This window comes from Rana temporaria, chromosome 6 (genome assembly GCF_905171775.1).
Source record: "Rana temporaria chromosome 6, aRanTem1.1, whole genome shotgun sequence".
Classification (NCBI taxonomy): domain Eukaryota; kingdom Metazoa; phylum Chordata; class Amphibia; order Anura; family Ranidae; genus Rana; species Rana temporaria.
Window position 1 is genome coordinate 82,038,084 of NC_053494.1, and position 17,413 is coordinate 82,055,496.

A 17,413-nucleotide genomic window follows, 5' to 3' on the forward strand; every position below is an offset into this window, starting at 1 on the left:
AGGGCATCTGTGTGATCCCATTGTGAACCCTTCCTGGTCGGCCAAAGATTATATGATATATTACTTTGGAAAAGGAACGGTCCATCCCCTGAAGAAATGGAACAGAGGCACACAAGGGTTTATTCCGCTACAAGGGAAGCTTGACCCCAAGTTCTGGAATGAATGTAAAAACTACTATCCAAGTATTTTTAAAACAAGAAAAGACAAGCAGGCATTAGATAAATGGATACAGGCTAGTTAGCGTTGTGAAATCATGCTAAAAACTAGATTAAAAGTAACCTATTGCCCTGTGAGAAAGTTATTTGAATACAGTGCTGAGGAGCCTGATGACAATATTGCTGAAATGACTATAAGCAGATTAGGCCCTACATTACCACCCTCACCTAGCAATAGTGATGAAAGGGCAGCGAACAGTTCCACTGTGCATAATTTATCTGCACCCCCACCCCTACCCCCCCCAGCCAGAAACAATAGGTGCAGATTAAAAAATACCACTAGCAGAGGGATTCTCAGCCATCCTAACCTCCTCCCCCTCAAGGAGACCTATGATAACACATCAGTCTCCCATGTCCCCTTGTGCAGCCAATCCATCAAATTTTTGGGAGCCTGTGAGATCTCAATTGATATCACCAAATGATGGGGCAAGGCATGTACCCTTCACCAACTCTGATTTACAGATAATTATAAAAACTATGCCTGACTCTAAGAGAAATCCACATGCTTTAATTCAAAAGATGAAAGCATTACAAATTGCTCACCAGTGTTCAGCATATGATATCTACAGAGTTTGTTGTGCATGCCTGGGTGTCCAAATCACTAATCAAATTATTAATCACAGTGACAGTCTTGAAGAACCTATACCAAATATTGATGAGAAAGAGGGTGAGGAATGGATTAACACCTTCTGTACACAAGTACAAAAATAATACAAGCGGGTTGACTGGGCTAGTCTACTGCAAACACAACAGGGTGCAAATGAGACATGCGATAATTTCTTTCAAATAATAAGGCTGCATTCACACCTCTGCGACAAGCAACGCCGTGTATTTTGCCGCGAATAGTGTATCTTTTTTTTTTTTCAAATCCTTCCCATTGCTGTCAATGGCCGAATGCCAATGTCGCCTGAAAAAAGGGGTCCGGGACTTTTTTTCAGGCGAAAGGCTTCTATGAGATGTGAACCATCTCCATAGACAGCAATGGGAATTCTCCCCTCTAGAGGCACAAGCGTCGGGCGTTTTGTCGCCTAGATGTGAATGGGCTCTAAGTGAGCATAATGCTGCATGTTGTCAGACTGCAAATGAGCAAGTAAATGATGAAATCCTTAGCAGTGCTTTGATGAGTGGCTTTAACAAAAAAGTGAGGGACAGAATAAAGCGAATAAGACCAGAATGGAGGAGAATGGGGTCCCTTTTTATAATGGATTTAGCTAGAAACATGGAACTTGATATAGAGCAGGGGTCTCCAAACATTCTAAACAAAGGGCCGGTTTATTGTCCTTCAGACTCTTGGAGGGCCGGACTTTGGCCAGCAGGAGTAGAAATTTTCCTGGCATCATTGTTAGTGAACATCTGGTATTAGGGGGAGGAATAGTGCCCTATTGCTGGTATCATAGGGAGTAATAGTGCTCTATTAGTTGTGTCAGTGGGAGAAATGGTGCTCCATTGTCGGTGTCAGATAGCAGAATAGTGTCTCATATCAGTGGGAGGGATAGTGCCCCAAGGGGGACGGATAAAGGCAAGCAAAGGGCCGCATCGGGCCCTCGGGCCGCAGTTTGGAGACCACTGATATAGAGGATAGAGAGAAAGCCAGACCACAGAAAGTAATGTATGTAGGTCCTAATGGTATATTTATACCTGCAAATAGTGGTCATAAAAAAAAGACACACCATTTTAAATCAGGAAAACATGATGTCTCCAATGTGACATGTTACAGATGTCGGAAAAGAGGCCATTATGCTAAATATTGCAAAAATGAGCAAGCAAAACCTCTAAATGAACCTAAACTAGCATCTCAAAGGTAATAATAACAATCAAGATGCTTTTGTACCACCAGAAGGCTAAGGAAAACAAAAGGAGGGGAAAGTGCAGTTTTATTAACAACTTGAAAACTGGGCACTTAAACCCACTTAATAACCAGACCAATTTTCAGCTTTCGGTGCTCTCACATTTTGAATGACAATAACTCAGTCATACAACACTAACCAAATGAAATTTTTGTCCTTTTTTTCCCACAAATAGAGCTTTCTTTTGGTGGTATTTGATCACCTCTGCGGTTTTTATTTTTTTCGCTATAAATGAAAAAAGAACGAAAATTTTGTAAAAAAATTAATTTTTCTTCATTTCTATTACATTTTTTTGCAAAAAATTAATTTTTCTTCATAAATTTGGCCTAAAATGTATACTGCTACATATCTTTGGTTAAAAAAAAAATTTGGATATTATTAAGTCTGGGTGAAAGTTATAGGGTCTACAAGCTATGGTACCAATTACTGAAAATTGATCAATTTGATCACACCTGAAGTACTGACAGCCTCTCTCATTTCTTGAGACCCTAACATGCCAGAAAAGTACAAATACCCCCCAAATGACCCCTTTTTGGAAAGAAGACATTCCAAGGTATTTAGAAAGAGGCATGGTGAGTTTGAAGTTGTAATTTTTTCCCACAATTCTTTGCAAAATCAAGATATATTTTTTTTTTTCACAAAATGTTCATATTCGCAGGTTATTTCTCACACACAGCATATGCATACCACTAATTACACCCCAAAACACATTCTGCTATTCCTCCCGAGTATGCCAATACCAAATGTGTGAGACTTTTACATAGCGTGGCCACATACAGAGGCCCAACATGCAGGGAGCACCATCAGGCGTTCTAAAGCACCCAGACCAATTCTGACATTCCTCTCAAACATGGAAAAATCATCATTTATTTGCTAGAAAATTACATAGAAACCCAAAACATTATATATGCTTTTTTAGCAAAAACCCTAGAGAATACAATGGCGGTCGTTGCAACTTTTTATCGTGCACGTTATTTTCGCAGCAATTGTTCGAATGCGTTTTTTTGGAAATAAAACCGTTTTGTGCTTTTAAAAAAAAAAAAAAACATTAAAGTTAGCCCAATGTTTTTGCATAATATGAAAGATGAAGTTACGCCGAGTCAATAGATACCCAACATGTCACCCTTCAAAATTGCACACGCTTGGTATTGCAGAGTATTGGTGCGGGGGTATTGCAGAGTATTGGTGCGGGGGTATTGCAGAGTATTGGTGCGGGGGTATTGCAGAGTATTGGTGCGGGGGTATTGCAGAGTATTGGTGCGGGGGGTATTGCAGAGTAATTGCGCTGGGGTAATGCAGAGTATTGCCGGGGAGTAATGCAGAGTATTGCGCAGGGGGGTATGCAGAGTATTGCGCAGGGGGGGTATGCAGAGTATTGCGCAAGGGGGGTATGCAGAGTATTGCGCAGGGGGGGTATGCAAAGTATTGCGCAGGGGGTGGTATGCAGAGTATTGCGCAGGGGGTGGTATGCAGAGTATTGCGCAGGGGGTGGTATGCAGAGTATTGCGCAGGGGGGGTATGCAGAGTATTGCGCAGGGGGGTATGCAGAGTATTGCGCAGGGGGGGTATGCAGAGTATTTCGCAGGGGGGTATGCAGAGTATTTCGCAGGGGGGTATGCAGAGTATTGCACAGGGGGGTATGCAGAGTATTGCCGGGGGTATGCAGAGTATTGCGCAGGGGGGTATGCAGAGTATTGTGCAGGGGGGGTATTGCACAGTATTGCAGGGGGTTTCAGGGATGGATGGATGGATGGATGGATCTGTGACTGCAATAGTCACAGATCCATCCACAGCGCTGCCGACACCCGCGCTCCCCCCTCTCACACTGTTCCGCTCGGAACAGAGAGAGGAGGGAGGAAACGGCGTCTTCAAAAGACGCCGGTTTGTTTACATGTGATCGCTCCGTCATTGGACGGCGCGATCACATGGTAAAAGACCGCTGTAAGTGGTCAATTACTTTGATCTGTGTAGCGCCGGGTCTCATAGACCCGGCGCGCACAGAATTTTCTGTGTGCGCGCCCGAGGCGGCGCGCATTACTGCTTCTGCTGGGCGCCGTTTCAGAACGGCGACCCCCAGTTAAGCAACCACCTTGCCGCCGTTTTTGGACGGCGGCTGGTGGTTAACTGGTTAAAGAAATGTGCTAATTCCAATGCTACATTGGGTGGTCGACCTGGGCTGCACATTCTCTCCACAGGAGTGGACTACTATGTTACATAACCTATTAAAATGTACTCGTTCTACCTCAGCAAGAGAATCTGCTCTAAAAATTCATACCAGATGGTATCTGACCCCTTCCAAAATAAACTCATTTTATCCCACGGTAGCCCCAACTTGCTTTAGGGGTTGCCCTGAACAGGGCACTATTTTACATACCTTCTGGAACTGCAAATTTCTAGACCCCATATGGTCACTTGCAACAGCCAAGATTGAACATATCACTGGTAGAAAAGTAACCCTTAATCCCATGGTGTGTTTATTATTCGCATCTATACCTAATATACCTATTAAACATGTTAGACTGATTCACACACTTTTTAATTCAATTCACTGGATGATTGCTTTTAATTGGCACTCTTCAAATGTCCCATGGTCCCAAGTTTTAAATAGAATGGAACAAATCAAACTCTCAGAGCTAATCCACCATACTCTCTTCGACACAATGCATGTTTTCAAAAAGAAATGGTCCCCCTGGGATATAGCAGTTCCATGAAAATGTTCTACTTATCAGTTGTCCATAATGTAGCTGGTCTGTAATGTTTTACCATTTTCATCTTTACATGTTTCATGTTTTATATATCACATGTCTAGTACAAGCATGTTCAGTTTGATTGTACCTTTTGCTTCTGTAATGACTCTGTATTAATCTCTGACCTTTTGATATAATAAAATCGTTTGTAAACAAAAAAGAAATGTGCTAATATTTTTGTCTACAGGGTGTAGTTGGCCAAGTGTGAAAGTTATGTTTGATGTGCAGAAGTGTGTGAGATCCATGGATGTGATGTTGGATGGTTGTTTTGGGGTGAACCTCCACTTTAAGGGTGGGGACGGATGAATATGAAATAATAGTAACACTGTATGAATTTTGGTGGCATGATGATTTGTTTTATGTTTATGTATGTTTTAGAGTGATGTGACAGTGCCATGAGGACAATTAACGGTAACAAGTCAGTGGCATGTTGGTCGTTGGACATTTGCCTTTAGAAGCAAGACAAATATTTTGTATGTAAAGTAAGGGAAAAAAAAAAAAAAAAAAAAAAATGTATCCGACTTAAAATCCTAAAATTGATCTATATAATTTGGGTATAAAAATAAAATAAGTAAATTTAACTTTTTGTAAAATTGTAAAATCGTGTGCAAAGTGTTATTTTGCACTGTGGTAAATTAAATAGGAGAAATAAAAAAACATAAAAAAAAAATATTTACTTATTTAAAAAAAAAAAGAAAAGAAAAATTCATCTAAAAAACTGGGAGCTGAAAGTCGTTAATTTAAATACTTGCTGGGGTGGCTAATCATGTGGTCATTGGAGCCACACCCAATGCACTTAATAACATTTATAAAAATAATAAGTGAAATATTAAAAGATTAGTGACACAAAATAAACCTTTTTTACTAATGATTAAAGTAAAAATAAAATAAAAGAATGGTGTTCTATAGTTCTTTTTTTTGAATGGTGTGTGACGTGTGTTCTCAGCTGCTGACAGCCCAAATGACCCCCCCTTCTTTCCAGGTCTGTGAATAGCTGTATTGTCATGCAAATTGAGTGAGCCGATTGAACTGTAAAACAAGAGTATAGAATGCCTCGTATGAATGAATGAATGAATGAATGAATGAATGAATGTATGTATGTATGTATGTATGTATATTTTTTTGTATTAACGGTAATCTTTGTTTCCATAAAGAAACAGTTTTTGAAGAGTTTTCCAATGTGCACAGTATGATGAAGTATAATTGTCTTGCAAGACAAAGGGGGAACTTATAAAAAATGTTGTTCGTTTTGAGCTGCTAATTTTTTTAACCATGGTGAATACAAGTTTTTTTTTTTTTTTTTTTATATATATAGTAATGGTATACCATACATAAAAAAACACGTGGTTGTAATAGTTTGACGTCAAACAATTTTTGGTATTAGAAAAAACGTGCACTGTTAGAGATATTTAGCATACAGTAAGCAATTTGAACATTTTCTTTAAATATTTTAACTTTTGGTTTATTTTTAGGAGGAAAAAATGTGTTTTGTTACTAAAATTTTGATGCTCATTTCTCAGATAAAGCCTTATGCACCGGGTTGATTTGTTCAAGGTCTTCAGAACAGAAGAAAACCACAGCCTTCAAAGACAATCCCCTTTTTGAGGAGTATTTTTCTGATGGGTTTCTATTTTCATATGTAAACATGGGTTTCACTCCCCCCCACTAGCTAAATCTGTACTGCCCTTAGCAGTTCCTTTACAGTATGAGGTGCTAAATTTATTTGATGTATCTGACATAAACAAGCTTTGAAATTTAACAAGTTTTAATGACCTAGACCACAGGTTTCAAACACAAAGCCCACAGGCCAAATCCGGCCCTCCAGGCCATTTCATGTGGCCCTCCCACCTCTCCTGCAGCTCCAGCCCTCCTCTGGTCCTCCTCCAGACCCTTACTTTCTGCTTTTAAGCAATGCATCCAGCTTCTTCCCAGCAGCAGCATAGGGAAAGGGGGGGTGCACTGTGATGTAAGGGAGAGTGGGGGACTCAACTTCTGATGGTGGGGTGGCACTTGACATCTAGTGTAAGGGGAGGGGATGCGCTGGATATCTAGTCTTATAGATACAACCAACCCTTTTGAGGGTGATGCCGATACAGCCCATGATGAAATTGAGTTGGACACCCCTGTCCTAGATAATTAAGCGTCCACCGTCTTGGGCTACGTTTCCACTATAATGACCCCCACATGATTCAGAGACTCTGGAATATGACTTTGGTCCAAATTTATAGTCTCCCGTCAAGGTAGTGCAGGAATCTTTTAAAAAATCGCTGCAACTTTAAGTCGCAATAGTGGGAACTGAGCCTTATACAGTTTTGGATATTTTATGATAAAAAGTTTGATTAAGATTGAATCGAATAACTGTTGCTCTAGTGTAAAAAAAAAAAGTAATGAATATAGTACTACATGTATGTCAATGTCACTACATTGAGTGTTAAGATTACTTGGGTATTATTAAGAGTTTAAATTAGGCCTATGTCTCAAATCTTCAGCAGATCTGTCTCCAATGTGTGTGTGTGTGTGTGTGTGTGTGTGTGTGTGTGTGTGTGTGTGTGTCCAGGCACACACCTGTCAGCTTGAATTTTAACTCCCTACTGTTTAGTGATCCCAGCACTGCAAGGGATTCTCATGTGTTTATTGGCCCTTAGTTCTAGGTATCCTTCCTGCCTTAGAATCCTTGTATACATCAACTGTATCTTGTGTATCTGACCTCCTATGAACCCTGAAGCCCAGTGCTGTACTATACTCCTGTAAATCCTGTGCTCTTGTCTACGTTCCTGTAGGATCATTGATCCAAGCCATACGTAATAGCCACCCCCCTTCTGAGAAGCCTATTGTTTATGATAAATGTCTTATTGAATTTAGGATAATGTGGACAGTTTAGTTGGATGACAGTTGAATAACATTTTATTGTAAATGAGAATGGTTTCTCCTTGTATAAAGATTTTTTATTTTATTTTTCCTTCTAGGTCTTATTGCCTCTAGAACACACATTTACTTCAGCAGTAAAAAACTCAAAAGGCTTTATGGGCATTTTTTGTTAATAATCAAGTTTTGGGACTAACAATCTGACACCATCCCTCCTCATGCCATCAGTCACGAACACCATTGATGCAAAAGAGTGCTTTCAAAAGCTTGTGTCTAAAGAACTTTGATACCTATCATGTCAGTTGTCTTAAAAAGGTATTTTATCATGTGGATTGAGAAAATCCTGAAGAAAAGATTACAGTTTGCACACCTACCGGAGGTCTCTTGTTATGCGGACTACGATAGTCCTGAAGAAAAAATTATGTACATTATATGCGCTCTTAAGGTGTTTCAGTGGCGTCTTATGGAAGAATAGCCTGTCACAGTTACAGCAGAGGAATCAACTAAAGACTTGGTGTTCATGCATTGTTAGACCAACGCATAATATTTTTATTTTTAAATTTTTTTGTGTATTTTTGTATTTTTTAGCCTTGACAAAGCAAAATGAGAGATTTTTCTGCAGAAGTAAATTGGGTACATAAATTGGGAAAAATATGAACTAGAAAACAAATGAATATTTAAATGTAAGATTAGGCAGTTAGAGGGACATGTTGGAATTTAGGAATTGTAATTGTATCTGCTTTTCTTTAAAATTCCATTTATGTTAGGTTTTGTATGTGTTATGAGACTTAGTTGTTACCATCTTCCCCATTATCATGACAAATAATGTTCACATCTAGTTAGGCCCTATACAGCTTTAATTGTCTCCAAAAAGAATCTTTACACTGAATAGTCAAGAACTGTCCACAACCAATGTATGAATTGTTATAGTGCTGTTAATTAACAAAACATATGTGGTCAATTTCTAATTTGACCAAGAGATGGGATTGATCGGGTAAATGCAATAGCCATTTATTCACGATTATCAATATATATATATATATATATATATATATATATATATATATATATATATATATATATATATATATATATATATATATATATATATATATATATATATATATATATATATATATATATATAGATCGGGGATAAGGGCCCCAACGGGAGCATGGAAAGGCAAAGGACCAGCAAGCATCACCTCCCACCCCTAAAGGGAACACACTGTGGGCGGTAGGTGAGATATAAGTTAGAACATAAAAACATTCATGAGGAATCAAAACAGGCGATACATAACAATACAGGGTATCATAAATCTTAAGAAGTATCTTCAAACTAATATCCGAAACTCGGTAAAGGGACCTACTAGAGGAAACGTGAAAACTATGCTGGTCATCAGGCCGAGAACAAGGGGGAATCGGGGATAAGGACCCCAATGGGAGCATGGAAAAGTAAAGGACCATCAAGCATCATCCCCTACATCCGCCCACCCCGAAAGGGAACACACTGTGGGCAGTAGGGGGACTTAGGATGTCAAAACTATGTAGGAGCGGTAAACAAGGTCCTGTAGCGAGGTGAGACTTGACCAACACGAAGGGTGGTGGGGGGGGGAGGGGGGAGGAGTAATAATGAGGGAAGACAGCCAATAGGCTAATTGGGTCCGGCGCCGTCTGCCATATCCGGCCGTGATGAAGAGAGGTGGCGTGGGGGGATTCGCAGGGTACAAAGTTTCCCTATAATTTATCCAGCAAGCCCAAGTGTGCCTGAATTTATCATGCCCGTCTCTGGTTTGGTGTATAACCCTTTCCATCTCAGCTAGAGTCAACCCTGGACTGCCAATCTTCTATGGTGGGGGGGGAGGGTATCCCTCCAGCGAATAGGTATACATTGTGTAGCGGCGTTAATGAGATGCAGCAGCAGGGACTTGTGATATATCGATTTGGGTAAGGAAGTATGGTGAAGAAGATATTGTGCGGGCGTGTAATCAGGTGTGAAAGTAGTGATGTGAGAGATGACCTTATGCACTTCTCCAAAATGGTTGGATAATTGGGCAATTCCACCATACATGCAACAGAGAACCTATCTCTGATTTGCAACGCCAACATGTGGAGGGGACATTGGGGAACATTTTGTGAATTTTATCCGGTGTCCTATACCAGCGAGAGTAGATCTTGAATCTATTCTCTTGGGCTGAGACATTAATAGAGACTTTATGAACGTGTGTCCACACCGACTCCCAATCGTCGTCATTCAGGACAACCGACAGGTCAGCGTCCCAAAGTCGATGAATGTCAACGTTGGGTTTCGCCGCTGAGACAAGGATGGAGTATAATGATGAAATCAAATGTTTCTGTGGGCCGGTCTGGGAACAGAGGCGTTCAAAAGGTGTAAGGTCCTTATACCACGACGATAACGACAGTACGGCATGGATAAAGTGTCTAAGCTGGAAAAACTTAAAAACAAAGGAATAACAAAGTCGGAAAATTTAGAAGCCATGTCTGAATGAGAGAGGAGAGTGCCATTGTTGAAAAGTAGATGGGCCCGCAATGTGGGAATATCGTGGGGTGCTGAGCGGTCGGAGTTGGACGTCTGCTGGAAAGTCAGGGTTCTGGTTCAAGGGCGTCATCGGTCCTGGGTATGGCGTCGTGTCTAAGGATCTACATGTCACCCTAAAATTGGATAGGGTGGGTCCGATCAAAGGATGGGATATGCACTGTTTAGGGGTTGAACGCGGGTCAATCCAAGGCAAGTGTGAAACTCGCATTCCAACGGAAGAGTCTTCCACCGCAACCCAAGCTTTACTAGACTTGTGTATATGCCAGTCCACTATCCTCACGAGTTGACATGCCTTATAGTATGAAGACAAATCCGGCAATCCAATAGCACCCCCTCTGCTTGGGGAGAATAAGTCTTGACCAACTCAATCTCGCGAGACGACCAGCCCAAAGGAAGGATCTACAAATTGTCTTAAAGGAATTGAAAAAGGCGGGGGGAAGCCTGATCGGGACAGCTTGTAATAGATATAGCAGCCTAGGTAGGACGTTCAATTTTTAACACTGTCGCCCTACCAAACCATGAGAAACTACCCTTCGTCCATTTAAGTAAATCTCCCTTTATGGCCTGGAGTATCGGTAGATGTTTTTTGTGTAGAGGTCAGCTAAGTGCTTTGGAAGCTTGATACCCAAGTATGTGATCTCATGTGGTTCCCATTGAAACGGGAAGTTCAGTTTACATAAATCAACCTCCGGGCTTGTTAAGGAGACGTTAAGAGCTTTGGACTTGCCAAAATTAATCTGAAAATTGGAGAGAATTTTGAACGTCTGGAAGTCCTTAAGAAGGTTGGGTAGGGTAATATGAGGGTTAGTCAGGAACAGCAGGATGTCGTCCGCATAAGCGGCTATTTTGTGCTGCTGTCGGTTAATCATAACTCCTCTTATATCCTGGTTATCCCTCAGTCTACGGAGGAAAGGTTCAAGGGTCAAAACAAAAAGTAAGGGCGATAAAGGGCAACCCTGTCTGGTGCCATTGTGAACCGAGAAGGCGTCTGATACATGGCCGTTCACCCAAATCCTGGCCGTGGGACTAGAGTAAAGAGCCAGCACCATTTGAAGGAAGCGGGGAGGCAAACCCACTTTATGCAAGGCCGCCGCCATGTAATCCCACGCCACCCTATCAAACGCCTTCTCAGCATCGAGAGACAGGAAGAAGCCCTTCGTAGCACTCGTAGACAATCAATGGTGGATGTTAATAGCCTTAGTGGTATTGTTCCTGGCTTCCCTGCCAGGGACAAAACCCACTTGGTCGTTCGAAATCAAGTCAGGTAAAAAAGGGAGTAGCCTATTCGCCAAAATCTTAGCATAAAGCTTTACATCCACGTTAATCAAAGAAATGGGTCTGTAATTAGAGACAAGCGTGGTATCTTTGTCAGGCTTGGGGATTAAGGTGATGTGTGCTTCTAGCAAGTCAACACCAACGTAGGGAGGGAGGGGAATGTCATTAAAGGCTTTCACGAACTTGGGGATCAGCAGAGCAGAAAATGTTTTGTAGTACCCTGAGGGAAGTCCGTCAGGACCTGGGCTCTTCCCTGGTTTCAGTTGTTTCAAGGCCTCCTCAGCTGTTATCGGTGCGTCCAAGCAGGACATGTCTGGCACAGGGGCAGGGGAGGAACCATAAGCGTTGAGGAAGTCTTCTAATAGTTTTGCACGAGTTTGGGTCGTTCCCATAGAAGGAGATGGTGGCAAGTTGTAAAGCGAAGAGAGGTATTGTGAGAATTGATCGGCAATGTGGTCCGTCCTAGTGACAGAGATACCTGTAGGGGATGTGATGGCATGTATCGTACAGTATGTGCCGATTTCTTCTTTTGTAGGGCGTTCGCTAGAAGCTTACTTGATTTATTCCCAAATTCATAATATAGTTTATGTGTAAGGACAAATTTACGTTTCAACCTGATGTGGAGTTCGGTCAGCAAATCTGTCCTAGCCTTCAGTAGTGAGTCATGAGCATCAACCGCTAGAGAGCGTTTGTGGGCGCAATCAAGGGTCGTAATCCTATTTAGTAGTTCATCTAAACGGGCCCTTCGAAGTCTGCGTCGTTTGGCCATGAGGGATATAATTTCCCCTCCGAGTACGCATTTATGTGCCGCCCAAACGGTTGTCGGGGCCACGTCAGCGGTGTCATTTTCCGTAAAATATTGGGAAAGTTTAGTGGACAACGTCTGTGTGTCTCCCGGGTCTAAGAGAAGGGAATCATCCATTCTCCAGATCTTCAAAGCAGGGCGGTGGCCAGGTCATGTCAACGTCATAGTGACCGGGTGGTGGTCCGAGAGTATCATTGGTTCAATGGTGGCGTCAGAGAGAAGCTCAAGGTCATTCTGAGTGAGGAATAAAAAAGATCGATGCGGGAGTATTTGTTGTGCGGAGGGGAGAAATAAGTAAAGTCTTTAACATTGGGGTGGAGCGTGCGCCAAGAGTCATGAAGGGCCAACATGCTCAGTTGAGATTTAATGGCCCTAAGGGCACGGTAGGTTAGACAGGTGGACCCGGTAGATGGGTCCATAATGGGAGTTAATGGTACATTAAAATCCCCACCTACAATTAGCATCCCCACCTTGAATTCTGTGAGATGTTGAAGCGTGTCTTGGGAAAAAAAAAAAAAAAAAAAATCGCACATGTTGCGAGTTAGGAGCATAAATGTTTGCGATGGTGATTGGAGAACCCTGTATCTTCCCCTTGATAAAAATATATCTGCCTTGTGCATCCCTATGGACATCTTCAACTTGTAATGGGCAGCGTTTAGAGAGTAATACAGTGACCCCTTTTGATTTAGACGTGGCGGTCGTAGCGTGGTATCCTGCCGGGAAATAACGGTTACGCAGTACCGGTATACTGTCCGTTCGAAAGTGGGTCTCTTGTAGGAGAACAATGTGTGGCTGATCCCTATGGAGGGAGTAGAGCAAACGGGAGCGTTTTTCTGGCGTGTTGAGTCCCCGAACGTTTAATGAATAAATCTTGAGCTTCATAGAGAGGCGCCCGACTCTCATCAGGAGAGGTCGTGTCGCCGGTATCTGTCATATTTGCAGAAACGGGGTAAGGGGGGGGGGAGACGATATACAGCCAAGGGCAAGGAGGGGGCAAGGATGGGGCACTACGTGAATGTAGTAGGGCAAGCGTCAGATATACCGATCAGGAGAGGGGGGGAAAAAAATCCTCTCACCTAAGAGGGGGAGAGCAAATCGGTTATGTACGGTATGCACAGGGCACGCACACCTCAATAAGGGGTGTACCAACCACTGCGCACAACCGTGTGGGGGTTGGCCAAGACCAGCCAAAGGACAGAGCAGCACAACCAAAAAGAGAAAAAAAAAATAGTGTAAAGAAACTTCTACACAATCTAACGGAGGTGCAACGTGCCACCTCAGAGCACAGTTCAAGTAAAAGCATGGCACTGGGGAGACCGTCAAGCTTATTGGCCCAAAAAGGGGGTATCCAATGAACTAAGCTTGAGAAAGCCAATTCCCAGGACCGAGGCCACATCCATGGGTCAGAGGCAAATCTTATATGAGATTACAAATCCCCTCATCCGATGCAGCACTGCATTTTTTCCCAACCCCCTATCGTTGAGTGGTACACCAAAGTCCAGGAGGCTAAGGTGCACTGGAGAGTTGAGTTCCGGTGGGGAAGGAATGCATACTAGTTGAACATACCCCCGCTGATAGGACCAGCGAGGGACCTGTCGCTAGTGTTGCATAAAAGCACTGGCAACCCATGGAAAACCTGCACCAGAGCGTGTGTCGGTGCAACATTGCTAAGTACAACTTATCATACAACCATCTTACCGTAAAACCTAGGATTTAAAAAAAAAAACAACAAAAGGAACACACATTAACTCATTAGACCAAAGGTAGATGGAAGGGACAAGTGACACCCCTCCAGTCCTCATGAAATGATCAATCTTGGAAAGCTCCAAACATGTTGCATTCAAAGTCCAGTTCGGCTAGGCGTTCCAGTCCCCTCCAAAGTTACACTAAGCGTTCAGGGGATGATCCATCAAGAAGTAGGTAGAGTTACCGTGCTAAGTGTAAAGTATGAGAAGTGTTATTAAGTCCAGCACTACCTAGCATATAAAGCGGGGAGAAGTGTCTAGATCCCAGAGCCCATCCCGTAGAAGTGGACGAGCTTGTTAAGTAATGGGCAATGTCAACCTATCGAGCGCCACTAATCATGTATAAATCAGAGGAGTCGGGACGCTGTTGCCGTGGCTACTCGTAGGGTAAAGTCCTTTGGTCGCAATCCTCCAACTGTAGTCTCTGCGCGGGGACACCTCCAACGGTTCTTTTTTTTTTTTTTTTTTTCCACTTCAGACTCTACCTCATAGAGTGTGCATTTTATGCTCATGTTCTGCGTGCCAGCCCATTTCATCTCTATTTTGGTTTCGCATCATTAGTGTCGCTTCTTCTTATGCGATTGATTTTTTTTTTTTTTTTTATATTGTTATTCTGATCCTTCTGCTCCCTTTACTTTAAAAAGAGGTAAAGAAAGAAAAAGGCAAAAAATATACCATTACAATTTTATCCCCTTGTCCTCCCCTCCCCCCCCCCCTATCTCACCTTAAACAATCTCTTGTATCTCTAGTTCTCTCTAACTTTTTCTAGGATAACTTTTTAAATGTCTTCCCTTAACTTTTCCGCGTAACTCCATGATTTCTTAAAGGTTCTCCAGTTGTCCCATTTTGTGCTTTGTAAAATATTGTTGCCCTCTATTCCCTCTTTCAGTTCTTCCATTTTATAGGTTTCTTCAATCGCATCGATCCATTCCCAGATTGGGGGGCACTCTGTCTCTTGCCACCCCCTTGGGATTAATCTCTTTGCGGCGTTCAATAGGTGCGGTACAAGGGTATTCCTATAGTTTTTTATACCTTCTTGCCCTCCGTGGAATAAGACAACCCATGGGTCCATCTCAATCTTTTTCTTTGTGATCTCTTCCACACAGGACAGTATTTTTTCCCAGTACCTCTTTACCTTGGGGCATCCCCACCAAAGGTGGGCCATATTTCCTAGTGATCTACATCCCCTCCAGCAATCTCCTGTTTGCCCTTCTTTAAATTTTCTTAATTTATCTGGTGTCATATACCACCCGGTTATGCATTTAAAGCACATCTCCGCAGTGCGGCTGTCTACCGCAGAGGAGTGTGTCAGAGCCAACATTTTCTCTATTGTGACCTTATCTCGCTGTGTCCCAAGTTCCCTTTCCCATTTTTTAATGAATGGAGGTATACTCTGCTCCTCCGTCTTAAGTAGAATCCCATACAGCTTTGAGGTGGTTCCTTTAGAACTTTCCATGGTGCATATTTTTTCCAGTTCTGATAACTGGTCTCCTGACCTCAATGGATGTGGGAGTTCTTGGATGAAATGGTTTAGCTGCCGGTACCTCCATTCATTAATTTCCATTAAATTCTTTTGGAGTCCTAACTCCTGTAGTGTTCTAATGTGACCTTCATTCATTATATCCCTTAATTGTGCCGTGTCCTTTTTAATCCAATTTCCCCCTACTTGTGTTTTACCTGGTGCAAAATAATCATTATTTTTCAGTGCTATAAGAGGTGAGTTATATACCTTCTCAGTTTTCCTGTAGACAGTGTCCCATATTTTAAGTGCATTTTTTGTTATCTCGTGTAAGTTTTTATCTAGTGTCCTAAATTGGGGGGGGTTCCAAATTATCTTATCCAACCTCACCTGTGATAATTCATTTTCTAATCTTACCCACCTTTTTTCTTTGTTGACTCTGGCCCACTCCACCACTCTTGTTAATACAACTGCGTCATAATATCCCTTAATGTCCGGGACCGCAAGTCCCCCCCTTTTTTTTGGTTGTTTTAACGTCTGGAGTGATATCCTATGTTTCTTATTTTTCCATATGTAGTTCATAATTACTTTTCTAAGGGCAGAGAACAGTGTTCTTGGGAGGGCTATAGGGATCATCTGAAATTTATATAAAATTTTGGGTAAAATAACCATTTTACAGTAATTCGTCCTATCCATGATATTGCTCTATTTTCCACCCTTTTTGTTTCTGTCTTAATTTCATTTAGTAAGGGGATGAAGTTTATCACATAGGTTTTCCTAATTGATTTGGTTAACAATATCCCTAGGTATTTGAGTGCTTTAACCCAAGCAAACTGGTACTTCGCTTTCAGGAGTTGCTCGTCTATCTTACTTATGTTTATACTCATAATCTCCGTTTTAGTGATGTTTAATTTGAAGTTTGAAAATTCTCCATAGTCGCTGCATAAGTTTAATAGGTTTGGGATTGATGTTTTAGGTTCCTCTAAATAGAAGAGGACGTCGTCTGCAAAAGCAGCGAGTTTGTGTTCCTCCTCTCCTATTTTGACCCCCTTTATTTTTTGACAATTACGAATCCTGGCCAGTAGGGGTTCCAATGATAGCACAAACAGGAGTGGCGACAGAGGGCACCCTTGCCTTGTTCCATTTTTCATTACAAAGGTTTGAGAGAGGCTACCATTTATTTTTATTTTGGCCGTGGGGGACCTATAGAGGGTGGCAATCCAATCCATCATTCTCTGTCCAAACCCCATTCCCTTCAGAGTGAGCAGCATAAGTCCCCAGTCTACCCTGTCGAACGCTTTTTCTGCGTCTATCGACAGGAGTAGACCTGGGGACCCCATTGCCTTCATTCTCTGAATTATCAGGAGTGTTCTTACTCCGTTATCTCTTCCCTCTCTTCCTTGGATAAACCCCGTCTGATCCGGGTACACCAGTTTTGTCATTTCTTGTCTAACTCTCCCGGCCAGTACCTTTGCAAACAGTTTTAAATCTGTATTTAGCAGAGATATCGGCCGGTAGCCCGTGCAGCTTCCCGTATCTTTGCCCTCCTTTGGAATAATGGTGATAGTTGCCTCTGATGCCTCTTTACTTAGATTATACTCCTTTCCAAGACCATTAAAATATTGACATAGCCTTGGTATGAGTATCTCCTTGCATTTTTTGTAATACATTACTGTAAAGCCATCTGGGCCCGGGCTTTTACCTGAGGCTGAGCTTGTTAGTGCTAATTTGATTTCATTTTCCGTAATTGGCCTGTCCATCCCTTCTGCGTCTATTTGACTGATTTTTGATAATCCTGATTCTTCTAAGAATGCTGTGATCTTTTTTTCTTTCTCACCTTTTTGCCAATTCTTTTGTTCAACCGAATAGAGTTTTTCGTAATATAGTCGGAATGTT

The 17,413-nt window shown here is 42.0% G+C and overlaps 1 protein-coding gene across 1 annotated transcript in view; it reads right to left on the reverse strand.

Annotated features, from left to right (window-relative positions):
• The window catches only part of EMP2 (epithelial membrane protein 2), a 432,614-nt gene that overhangs the window by 364,669 nt on the left and 50,532 nt on the right, over window positions 1-17,413 (reverse strand). The gene's annotated exons all lie outside the window — the stretch shown is intronic.